The sequence below is a fragment of the Mirounga angustirostris genome, unplaced genomic scaffold (assembly GCF_029215605.1).
Source record: "Mirounga angustirostris isolate CCGP_5_RB_7025 unplaced genomic scaffold, mMirAng1.0.hap1 SCAF_8, whole genome shotgun sequence".
Taxonomy (NCBI): domain Eukaryota; kingdom Metazoa; phylum Chordata; class Mammalia; order Carnivora; family Phocidae; genus Mirounga; species Mirounga angustirostris.
The window spans coordinates 65,492,012-65,503,398 of record NW_026991716.1 but is presented as its reverse complement, the minus strand read 5'-3'; the positions used below and the strand labels follow the sequence as shown (position 1 = coordinate 65,503,398).

The window sequence follows — 11,387 nt, the reverse complement described above, 5'->3', positions numbered from 1 at the left end:
CCCTCCCCCCTCTCATGTACTCTTTCTCATTCTCGCTTTCTCAAATAAATAAATAAAATCTTTAAAAAAAAAAATAGAAAGTCAGTCAAAAGGCTTTAATAGCTACTCAATATCTACAGTTCACCATCATACTCCCAGCACCTACTACCACGTGATGAGAAATCAATTCCTTCCCTAATAACAGAACCTCTTATCATATCTTCTAAAAGTAAAAATCTCAACCAACAAGGAGATTTCATGTCTTACTCCCCTTGACAAATACATTACTCTTTTTACAGATCCTAAATATCTTACTGGACAAATACTGTGAACTTTTTCCAATGTTGTCATCAAATGCTTTCAAAGAGCCTTTTTGAAGCTTGGTAGAACTACAAGATCCACTGTGCCCATCCCTGATGAGCATCTTGATGTGCCAACTTCTGTACCCAAGGGTCATGAAGACAAGTTCTCCCCTGCTGACCATAAAGCAAATCTTGGAGGTAGTACTGGCTACCAAATGTTCCAAAGAAAGTCTTTCATCTTTTTATGTTAAGGAACTGGATGTGATGGGCCCCAGCCACTGGCTAGTGTACCCTCTCTTTCTTGCAATGCAGGTGTATAATCAAGGAAGCCTTATTTATGAACACTGTGGCTTTTATTCTCTACAACAAATGCTCAGGATATAAAAAGTACTCTAAAAAAATTTGATGAGTGAATGACAGTGATTCATGCTCTAAATTATGGCCGCTGGATAATCATCCATCCACGAATATTAGTACCATTGACTTTGCCTTGTTTAAGGCATGAAAAAAATGTCTATAAGTCACTGTGCTACAAATATTCTGAGTCCTAAAATCAGAATAATGAAAGGGCAGAGCAAGAGGATAAAACAAAAGCTAATATATGAGATTTTTATCTTTAAAAATAAAACAAAAACATCCCATAAAAACATACTTTATATGTGAGTTAAAAATTATGGGAAAGATTAGAAGAATGAAGGACACGGGAACACTTGAAATCATTGGAAGGAAGTAAAGTGTATTTTCCAAAAAGACTATAGGCAAGGGGAAATCTTCATAGGAAATAACCAAAGAAAACCAACATAAAAATGGTCACCCAGAAAACTGCCACATTTTTCTCGTGTTTCATTTCCAAGATGTCACTACCAAAAATGTTAATAGCTGAAAAGGCAATTAAATAATACATCTGGGCCATTGTGAGCATTGGCTAGAACCAACACAATAGTACATAGGTCACTGAAGTGCATGTAACGCATGAGTAAAGAAGAATACCACAGGCAGAAAAACATACAGGTGCAAAATACAAAGGACCCAAGGACATCTCTCTAAGGTACTGTGAGGGGAAAAAAAACTCATAAGCTTTGCTGCAGATATAGGGGTGAAAGCAATGAACTGTGTATAGACGAGGATGTGATTTAAATTATGCTGGCGTCATGCTGGATAAACCAATAAAGGAGCTTAATCGCTGCTACAAAAGCCCAAGGTTAATAGTGACAAACTCCCCCAACAGTTGCACAGCAATAGTATGAAAAAAGATGACTTTGGACAGAAGCTGTATAATGGCTACTCTCTGCACCTGGAGAACTTCAATAGAACTATGTGAAAGAAATCAGATAGAAATCTGTCCAAAAGAGAGGGGAAAGACTCTTAAGCAGACAGATGGTATTTTTAAAATTATAATGAAACCAGCTTCAGGGAAAATCTTTGACAGGGAAGTGAGGTGAGAAAATAAGCATCCATTAGCATAATGGGTCCCAGAATCCAGGTACTACTTCATACGTGCAGGCTGCACAGATTTAAAAGGAGCCACTGACGTAGCCCCAATCTACCAAAAAGTCTGGTCTCTCAGAGTTACCAAGAAAAAGAATAAGAGAGGTTTTCATTAATTTCCTGCTTCCAAATGACCTCTTCAAGAGTGGAAATTTCCCTGGAAAACCTAGGAAAGCAATCTCAATGGGCTAAGAGAACTCACCTTCTGCCTGGTCCTCAACTTAGTGGGAGGCATTGCCCCAGACAGACCCAGGTTGGAAAAAGAAAAAAGGTAGCACCAAATCTACCACTGACTCTCAAACCACAGTCCCCTTAAAAGTAAAATAATGTCTGGTATTTATGTTACAGCCACCGAGAAATGCAAAGATACTCCGGAGACTAAGAAATATGCAATGTCCCTGTTTGAGTCTTAAGTATTTTTTCATAATGTTGTATAAACTGTAGAACTATGAGGATGTCATACTCCCATTAAGCACATCCCTCTCTTAAAGCAACTTTCCACTCTCTGCATCCTGTGTGTGTGTGTGTGTGTGTGTGTGTGTGTGTGTGTGTGAAAGAGAGACAAAGAGACAGAAAGAGAAAAGCAGCAGAGTGAATGAAGGAATGGTATAAGGAGAGACAGATCCCAAAGGTGTGACCTTTACCCAAGCTTGTATCATTTCCTTTTCATTCCAAATCAGCCAGTACCAATCACCTGGCCTACAGGAAGCCTGGTTAATAGAGGTCTGTGCTGGGGCCATAGGTGTGAGGGGATATGGTCAACCCAGTTAGCTAGGAAGGACAGAGCAAAGGGAGCCTTTATGCAGATACCAGTCTTCCAATACCATTCTGATGCTTCCTACTGTAGTAACTGTAGAGACCCAAGTTTGAAAGATATTTCTTCCTTCGGGAGTTCACTACGACTTCTATTTCTACTTAACTTCCATATGACTAATAAATATTAAAAGCCAATCATTTTCAACAAATCCTTTCTTCCTGATCTACCCTTGCTTCCTCTCCCTGCTTCTTCACACCTTACAGTTCTTTCTTCTTCGCATCTCTTTATTCCACTCTTTCTGCTCTTTTTTTTTTTCTAATCTTCCTTTCCCCACCTCTCCACCCTTCTATCCTCCCCACTTTGAGCTCCCTTTGCCATGTTCTTCATCCCCTCCTACCTTAGCCTCCTCCCTTCTCCCTTCCTTCCAACCACCATAATGATTCTCTGAAACTGCTGATATTTGGATTCAAAATTGGGGTTTTTTTAAAGATTTTATTTATTTATTTATTTGAGAGAGAGAGAGAGAGCAAGAGCAGTGGGGAGCAGGGAGCCCAATGAGGTGGGGGAGTGGAGGAAGTGGATCCCAGGACCCCAGGATCATGACCTGTGCTGAAGGCATTTAACCAACCGAGCCACCCAAGTGTCCCACAAAGTTTTTGAATATAGTAAAACCTCTGTGGTTTATTATAACTGGAAAAAAAAAAAAAAAGATCATTTAACTTAATGGAAATTTTGAGGAAGAAAACTTTTCTTAAAGAAACTGGGTTTCAAAACATTCCAGGACAAAGCAATGAAATCACTGTCATGGGAAGGCAAGCTGTGAAAGCACTTTAACTGATAACATATTTATAATTAGTGTATCCATTGTTTGAATGCAAATGTTTCAGCTGAAGGCCTTCACTCTCAATCAGCATAACATTTCCCTTGTTTAATCTATTAATTTACTTAGCAACCCCTTTTTCATAGATGCAGGTTAAACAAGGATTCTGACTAACAAAACTTTATGTCCCAGCAGATGGCCCATAGAAACAGCCTTGCTAGTCTAATCAAAACAAATTTTGCACAACAAACACTTGCTCTGTTGAATGGCCTTGTCACAATCACACTCTATGTCAGAGTCATTCTTCATAAAGGAAAAAAAATTTAATTGGTAATATTTGTTGTTCGCATTGTAAGCAGGCAGAGCCTGCCTTACATCGAAATATGAAAATAGTCTGTCAGCTAGGTCCTGCTCACTCTTTTTCTTATCCTTCTCCCTTCTATCCTACTTGGGCCCCTTATCCCATGAGCAAGTGGTCTATTTCCCTGCCTTCCATGGAAGTGCCTCCTTCTTCCAAGGATCAGTCCCCATCCCCTGGAAAATTCATCCATTAATAAAGCTATTAAAAGGAAAATTATTGCATATCCAGAATCCTTTTATTATTTTACCTATCAACCCTGTTGTCTGTAAAATTTAGCTTACTTTTAAAAAATGTCTGCTGAATTTTTAAAGAATTTTATATCCTGAGGCGCACTCAAGGCTCCACCATGAGGGCAGGTCACGTATGGTCCAGGCAGCTTTACCTAAACACCTTTCCAACAGCTTCCATGTGGGCACTGAAGACTGTTCTCAGCAATGGCCCTTTGTCGTCTCCAGGAACCAGAGACAACCATCATTTCACCAGCCTGACCCGTGCACTACAGACACAATGCTGTATTTCTTCTCCCAGTAATTTGATGGGTCAAGAGTATAGATCCTATAGTTTCTTCACTAAATTGACAGCAGATGAGCTTTGGAAAGGTGCTTTAACAGAGACTGGAGCAGGAGCAAGAAGAGGAAGAGGCAAAAGAACCAAGAAAAGGAGAAAAAAGGATTTGAACAGGGGTCAGATCATTGGTGAAGAGCATCATGGCTTCCTATGGTCTGATCTGAATGTCCCTCTTATGAGAGAGGGAGCTGTGCAGACCATTGCCCAAAGAAGCAAGGAAGAGCAGGAGAAGACAGAGGCTGATCTGGTCCAGCCAAGGGAAGAGTGGGACCAGAAGAGGAAGAGGAAGGATAAACGGGAGTTGAGGATGGAGTAGAAACATACAGGAAGGCGTCAGTCTTGGCCCCCCGACAATGGAGAAACACATGATGATTTTGATACCAGGATACTTGAGGTAAGAAATGTTGTAAATATGACAGCAAAAGAGGGAAGAAAGAAATCAGTCCATGTCCTGGTCGCTGTGGGGAATGGCAGAGGAGGTGTCCCTGATCGGATGGATGCTTTCAGAAGAATGAAGAACAGAGTTCCTCAGTTCACTATTTGCATTATGTAGGACGATACGAAGACCATACGATACTCCACGATATTTCTTTAAGATTTAAAAGGACCCATATTAAGATGAAGAAACAACCCAGAGGCTATGGCCTCCGCTGCCATCAGGCCATCATCACCATCTGCCAGCTCATTGGCATCAAGACATGTATGCCAAGGTCTCTGGGTCCATCAACATGCTCAGCCTCACACGGGACCTCTTCCATGGGCTCTTCCACCAGGAAACCCATCAACAACGGGCTGCTAAGAAGAGTCTCCGTGTTGTAGAATTCTGGGAGGAATGTGACCATCATAGTGGCCTCCCCGCAGGGAGCCTTGAGAAAGGATCCAGAGCCAGAAGATGAGGTTCCAGACATCAAACTGGACTGGGAAGAAGTGCGGGCCACACAGGGAACAAAGCATTCAGTGTGGTCAAGTTTAAAGAGAACTGCCACCTGCGCTTTCCCTCTGGCCTTGTACAGCTGCAGTACTGTCCAGCACCTAGAGGAGACTCCACCCCTCATATTTTAGAATGTCAATTTCTTTTTAAAGGTAAGAACAACCTTCTTTATTGACAAATAGTAAATAACTATAGCTTTAAAAAAAAAGAATTTTATATCCTCTTCTGAATCGAAGAAATATAGCTTTGAATTTGATTAACACGAGGTCTCAAAGAACTTGCATTGTCAATACCCCTTTCTATGAAATCTACTCTTTACCCACAACCCAGCCTGGACCCCCTTTTCAGAGAGTGCAATACCCACAGCTTCTGGTGAGAGGCTTTCTTTAGCGCTGTTGATTCATACATAACCCGTAGACTCCCTTGGTCACTGTAGATTGGGCCAGGACCTTACCCAAAATGAGCCAGTCAATTCTCTTTCCAGAAAAACTGAAAAGAAAATTCCAGTTATCTGGAATCTAAGGGCCTATCTGTACACCTAAAGGCTGAGAGTGGATCTGTTTTGGCATGATGATGACATGCCCTCATTGCAAACTGGCCTAAAATAAGCTGACCATTTGTAACTATTAGGTTCTTTCACTGAAGGCAGAGGCAACAACATTTTAGCCTCGGGACTGAGCTAAACTTCTCACCACAGTTGAACAACAGAACCCAGGTACAGAGCCAAACTGAGTCCTAAGACAAGAAATGACCCTCCAGAAATATAATCTTATACTTGCTCATATAAAGAAGAGCTGCATACACAATATTTCTAGTCAATCCCTATATCTTGAACATCACATAGTTCACTAATTCCAAGTCATTTCTAATGCCCTTTTTGCTAATTTTAAAACTGTCTAGAGCTAAGCCGAGGTAAATATGTTTGCAACTTGTAGGAGCTGTCTTTTGAGTATGGATTTCTGGTTAAGTTCTTTCAAATGCTGACTAGTGTATGTTGCCAATTTCCTGGGAGGAGTGTCTGGCTGAGTACTTCAAAATTCAATTACTGGCCCCACAAGTAAATATCAACTATGCATATATAGATGTATATATACACATATATGCATACATGCATGCATGTGTGCATCTATATATAAGTGTATGTGTAGGTATAGATATAGCTAGACATACACATGGACTATCTTCACTGAAGTGTTTTAAAATAGATATAGACACTGTAATAGTAGTGTGTTAGCAGAGCCTAAGTACCCAGTCTGCAGAGAGGAAGATGAAACTGATGTCAACAGGAAACAGAGGGAATACCTGAAGACTCCGGGGAAGAATTCTTAAGACTGCTATCTTCAGGGGTACCTGGGTGGCTCAGTCGTTAAGCGTCTGCCTTCGGCTCAGGTCATGATCCCAGGGTCCTGGGATCGAGCCAGGGTCCTGGGATCGAGCCCTGCATCGGGCTTCCCAGTCAGCGCGGGAAGCCTGCTTCTCCCTCTCCCACTCCCCCTGCTTGTGTTCCCTCTCTCGCTGTGTCTCTCTCTGTCAAATAAATAAATAAAATCTTAAAAAAAAAAAAAAAGACTGCTATCTTCATTTTCAGTAATTTCTCTCTCTCTGGTTTCAATCCTTTGTGAGACCTACCTGTACTTCCTACCTTGGGCTTATATAAGATATCCCTATATCATCATATTAAGTTTCCCCTCTTCTACACACTAATTTGAGTATATTCTGTTACTACCAAACAATCCTAGACTAAGAAATTAATACTATTCTTACAGAGTTAAATATAATTACAAACAAAAATTTGATGTATTAGTTAGCTTCCCAGCCTCATTATAAGTAAAGGTATAATTTCCATTAGGCCTATTAAAATACTAAAGTAGCTCAAGGACTGTATTTGCCATCTTCACAGACTCCTTCCCCCAGTTGAGAACCACTAAGCAGCAGTGTGAATGTTCAAGTACTTTTCTCCAAACATATCTAAGCATATGTGTATTTTAAAAGAGGATACTTTTTAAACTCAACCAACCCTGGCTGAGTACTTGATATATTCAAAGAACTATCTTAAGTGCTAGAGGACATTTAAAGGTAGAAGACATCTTCTTAACCACAGGGTTAGGGTTCTATTAGCATTCTAATGAAGAGAATGAAGGGATAGGAAAGCACACAAATGACTACAATAAAAGGTCAATAAAGGTAGTAAATGCCATGGAAAGTATAAATTCTGAAGGGGTCTGAAGGCAAAGGATAGTTTACTAAGCTCAGTAAGAGTCCAGGGTAGATACTGAAAGTCTGGTGTGGTCTGCCTAGGCAGAGATGTAAGAAAGAGGAGGGAAGGCCTACCGGGCAAGAGAAATTGCAGGAAAGTACAGAGCCTGCAAGTTAGAGGACTCGTTCTAGAAACAGGAATGTGCTTCTGCTGTGGTAGAACATGCCTGAAGACATGATGTGCGAGAAAGACTAGAAAGGTAGGTTTGGACAGATTGAAGGCCCTGAGTCACACACCAAAGTTTTAAAAACTTTGTTCTATTGTCAGTGCGGGGAAAGAGAGAGGGAGTCACAGTAAAGTGGCATGATAAATTTTGTATTTGAAATAGTACCTCTAGTGAGAGAATGTAAAAAGCATAGAAGACAGGAAATAGAGCTGGGAAGCCAGTTAGGAAGCTGTTTAAGTCCTCCAGGTAAGAGAGTTAATGAGATGCTATTCTAAGGCAGTTGCAGTGAGACTAGAAATGAAGGATAAAACTGATAATTACTGTAAAGGTAGAGTTGACAGGATAAGATGACAAATAACGTAGGAAAGCTTGAAGGTCTACAAAAAATGACTTAAAAGCTTCTTAACCATGAAGATTTGGTTTGCTCTTCTTTAAAAAGGAGTTGTGGGGCACATGGGTGGCTCAGTCAGTTGAGCATCCAACTCTTGGTTTAGACTCAGGTCATGATCTCAGGGTCGTGGGACTGAGCATCCCATTGGGTTCGGTGCTCAGGGGGAAGTCTGCTTCTCTCCTGCTCCCTCTGCCCCACCCCTCTCCCTGCTCGCTTTCTCTCGCTCTCTCAAAATAAATAAATAAATCTTTAAAATAAATAAATAAATCTTTAAATAAATTAATTAATTAAATTAAATAAAAAGATGTTATTTTCTCCACAATATTTTGTGAGAATGAAGGGTACAATGCATGTAAAGGGAACACCTAACAAAACGGGATTTATAAAGACCAGAAAGAAAAAAAAATTCTAAAAGCAAGCTAGGGAGTTATTTTTTATAGGAAGTAACATAGAGCCACAGCCTTTGATTTCATGGAGAAGACTCTGGTAAGTAAGACCAACCCTAAGTCAGAGCCACACCTGGTGTGAGTTCCCCACAAATTTCAGTACATAGTTATAGTGGGTTCAGAGACATGTCAAAGACTAAGATTACTACTCATTATTAACATCAAATAACAAAAGGTTTACTGGCAATAAAAAAAGGGAAGCCAACAACAGTGAGAAGCAAGAAGTTAACTAAAAATGACATCAAAGTAGCTGACTTGGCAGATCAAGTACTAAGAAACAAGTCCATGTCAGCCATAAGAAGACTGAGAGATGGAGTGATGTTCAAACCCACCAATGGTGCAGTTCTAAAATTAATTCCATAATAACTAGGGAGTAACATCTAATACGGCTGGTTAGTGAGCAGCTCAGGGAAAATCTTGGCCAAGGGTGAACTTTTTTAGAGCTGCTCTTAACAAATTCCATGAGAAAATTAAACCCTAATGACCTCCTAAGTCATTTAATGTATGTAATACATTGATGTCTCTCTTTTGTATCTAAAAGGTTATTTGTTAATATACCATCTTTAGAAGAATTGAGAATAATCTCCCATCTCATTCCTTTCTTACTCTGTGGCTTAGAAGTGGAAACCCAATGACATGGCCAAATGTCAAAACCTTCTATTTGCGCTGTATCATACTGCAACCAGAGCTGACCAAAGGTATTAAGCAGATTTGCTGACTTAGGAATGCATTGCTTAGAAAACACAAGGAAAATGAAGGGAATAAACCTCCTGAAGTTCCTCCTTTATGCCAATCTATGCAATAGCTAGAGCTATGGCAATCCTATTGTGTAATTAAAGTCTGAACTTTGAAACACTGGCCAGGTGTAGACAGAAGCAGGCAAAGGGAAATGGTCATTCAGACAGGGCTGGCATGTGACCCAAACTTGTGAAGGACACTGCAGGGGATCCAGGGGCAGAGTAACTCCCAATAAGAGAAGACTCCCAGTAAGACAAGGACAAAGATGATTCCTGGAGCTGTTCCTACATCACAATTCTGCCAACTCCTTGTTCAGGAGAGATTAAATGTTTCCATGTTTCAGTTAACTCTTTAATATGATGTATTTGTAATGTGAGTTCTGTCAATTTATTTAAAAATCTCTGTTAAGAAACACCCCCCTTCTCTTCTAGCCCCAGTCAGATATTGTCAAGATGGATATTTGAACCAGATGTATCCTAATTAACATTTGTAGTTAAAATTCTGTGGTCCTGGGTAAGCAAATTAAGCAACTCCCACATGGAATTCCTCTTATGGGTTCTAGCTAGTTTTGCAGTAAGCTTCTTTGCCAAAAGCATTTTCGCTGCAAGATTTTCGTGCAAACATTTTCTCTGCATAACTAATTGGCTGTAAGACAATTTTGCCATTAAAAAATAAATAACTGGTTAACAGACTGGTTTGACAGTTTATTAGTTTCAACAACTGGCTGACAGTTTGGTTTCATTTCTCCACTGAAGCAATACTCTCATTTTTATATTAATAAATATAATTATATATTAGCCCTCATAATAGTCTATACAGTGATGCAGAGTTTTGAACCCACATTTCACATAGAACTTTGGAACATCTATCAAAGGACATATGACAATATACCAAGAACACACACCAGCAGAGAAGGTCTTCACAACACAATACAAAGTTCAGTTACAAATATGCATCGTAGTATTTGGAAACTGATACTACTCTTAATGAAGGAAGAAGTTTTGGTAAAAAGAAAAAAAAAACGACAGAGAAGTGTGATGCCAAACAAGGAAACAAACCAACAAGCAAAAAAAAGGGGGGGGGGGGCGCCTAGATGGCTCTGTCGGTCTGCCTTCGGCTCAAGTCACGATCCCAGAGTCCTGGGATCTAGCCCAGGACAGGCTCCCTGCTCAATGGGGAGCCTGCTTCTCCCTCTCTCTCTGCCCCTCCCCCCACACTCACGCACACGCTCATGCACACACTCTCTCTCTCTCTCATAAATAAATAAAATCTTTTTTTAAAAAAAAGTATAATATTATGAACAAAAAACCTTGAAGACAAGTGCTTTGGTACAGTCCACAAATTAAAATCAGTTATTTGCACAGTATTGCCATGAATCTACATACATTTTGAATGCATTCAATTTATTTCTCAATAAAGCCTTTTTCATTTTGTTGTTCATTTTTCATGTTATTTAATAGTCTTTTTTAATGAATGTCCCTCTTTCATTTTTCATGATTTTATTTTTTACAGTAAAATTGCCTTATGGCAATTAGTTATGCCATGAAAACGCCTGCAACGAAGATGCTTATGGTGGAAACACCAGACACGTTTCTGGTGTGCTACACTTCACAGAAGGCACCTGCTACAATCCTTTGTGTAGTTTAGATGCCCAAGTTCTGTCTTACTCTCTTTATTAACTTTGAGACTCTTCCATAATTTTATTCTCCACTGCAGCCAATCCTATAAAGTACTTCATTCACTCAGCAAATATTTTTAGAGCCCCTCCAGGGGACTAGTATGCACTTTAAAGGTTTACTTCTAACCCTACCACCAACTCAGCAAGACTAGTCTCTAAAAGGCAAAATTGCATATCCATTTTCCCTTTAAATCTAGCACCTGTATATTTTCTGCCAATATGTCTGATTTTCCTTCCTTTGTGCTCAGTGAATTGTGCTTCAAAAGAAAAGCAATCAAATGCAGTGGTTAAGAGAACAGACTTCGTAGCCTCATTGCCAGGGTTTGTATCCCAGCTCTGGCACTTAGTTATGTGGCCTTGGGTAAATTACTTCATATCTAGGTCCCTTGTTTTCTCATTTATGAGAAGGGGAGAGTGATAGCTCCCACTGACCTCTTGGAGCTGTAATGAGCATTGAGGACGTTGATTTAGGTAAAGCATTTGGAAAGAAGGGTTCCCAGCACATT

General features: G+C 40.0%; 1 pseudogene; it reads left to right on the top strand.

The window, feature by feature from the left end:
* The first annotated feature begins 4,098 nt into the window (after positions 1–4,098).
* LOC123836447 (small ribosomal subunit protein uS5m-like) lies at positions 4,099–5,336 on the top strand (annotated as a pseudogene).
* Positions 5,337–11,387: the final 6,051 nt, after the last annotated feature.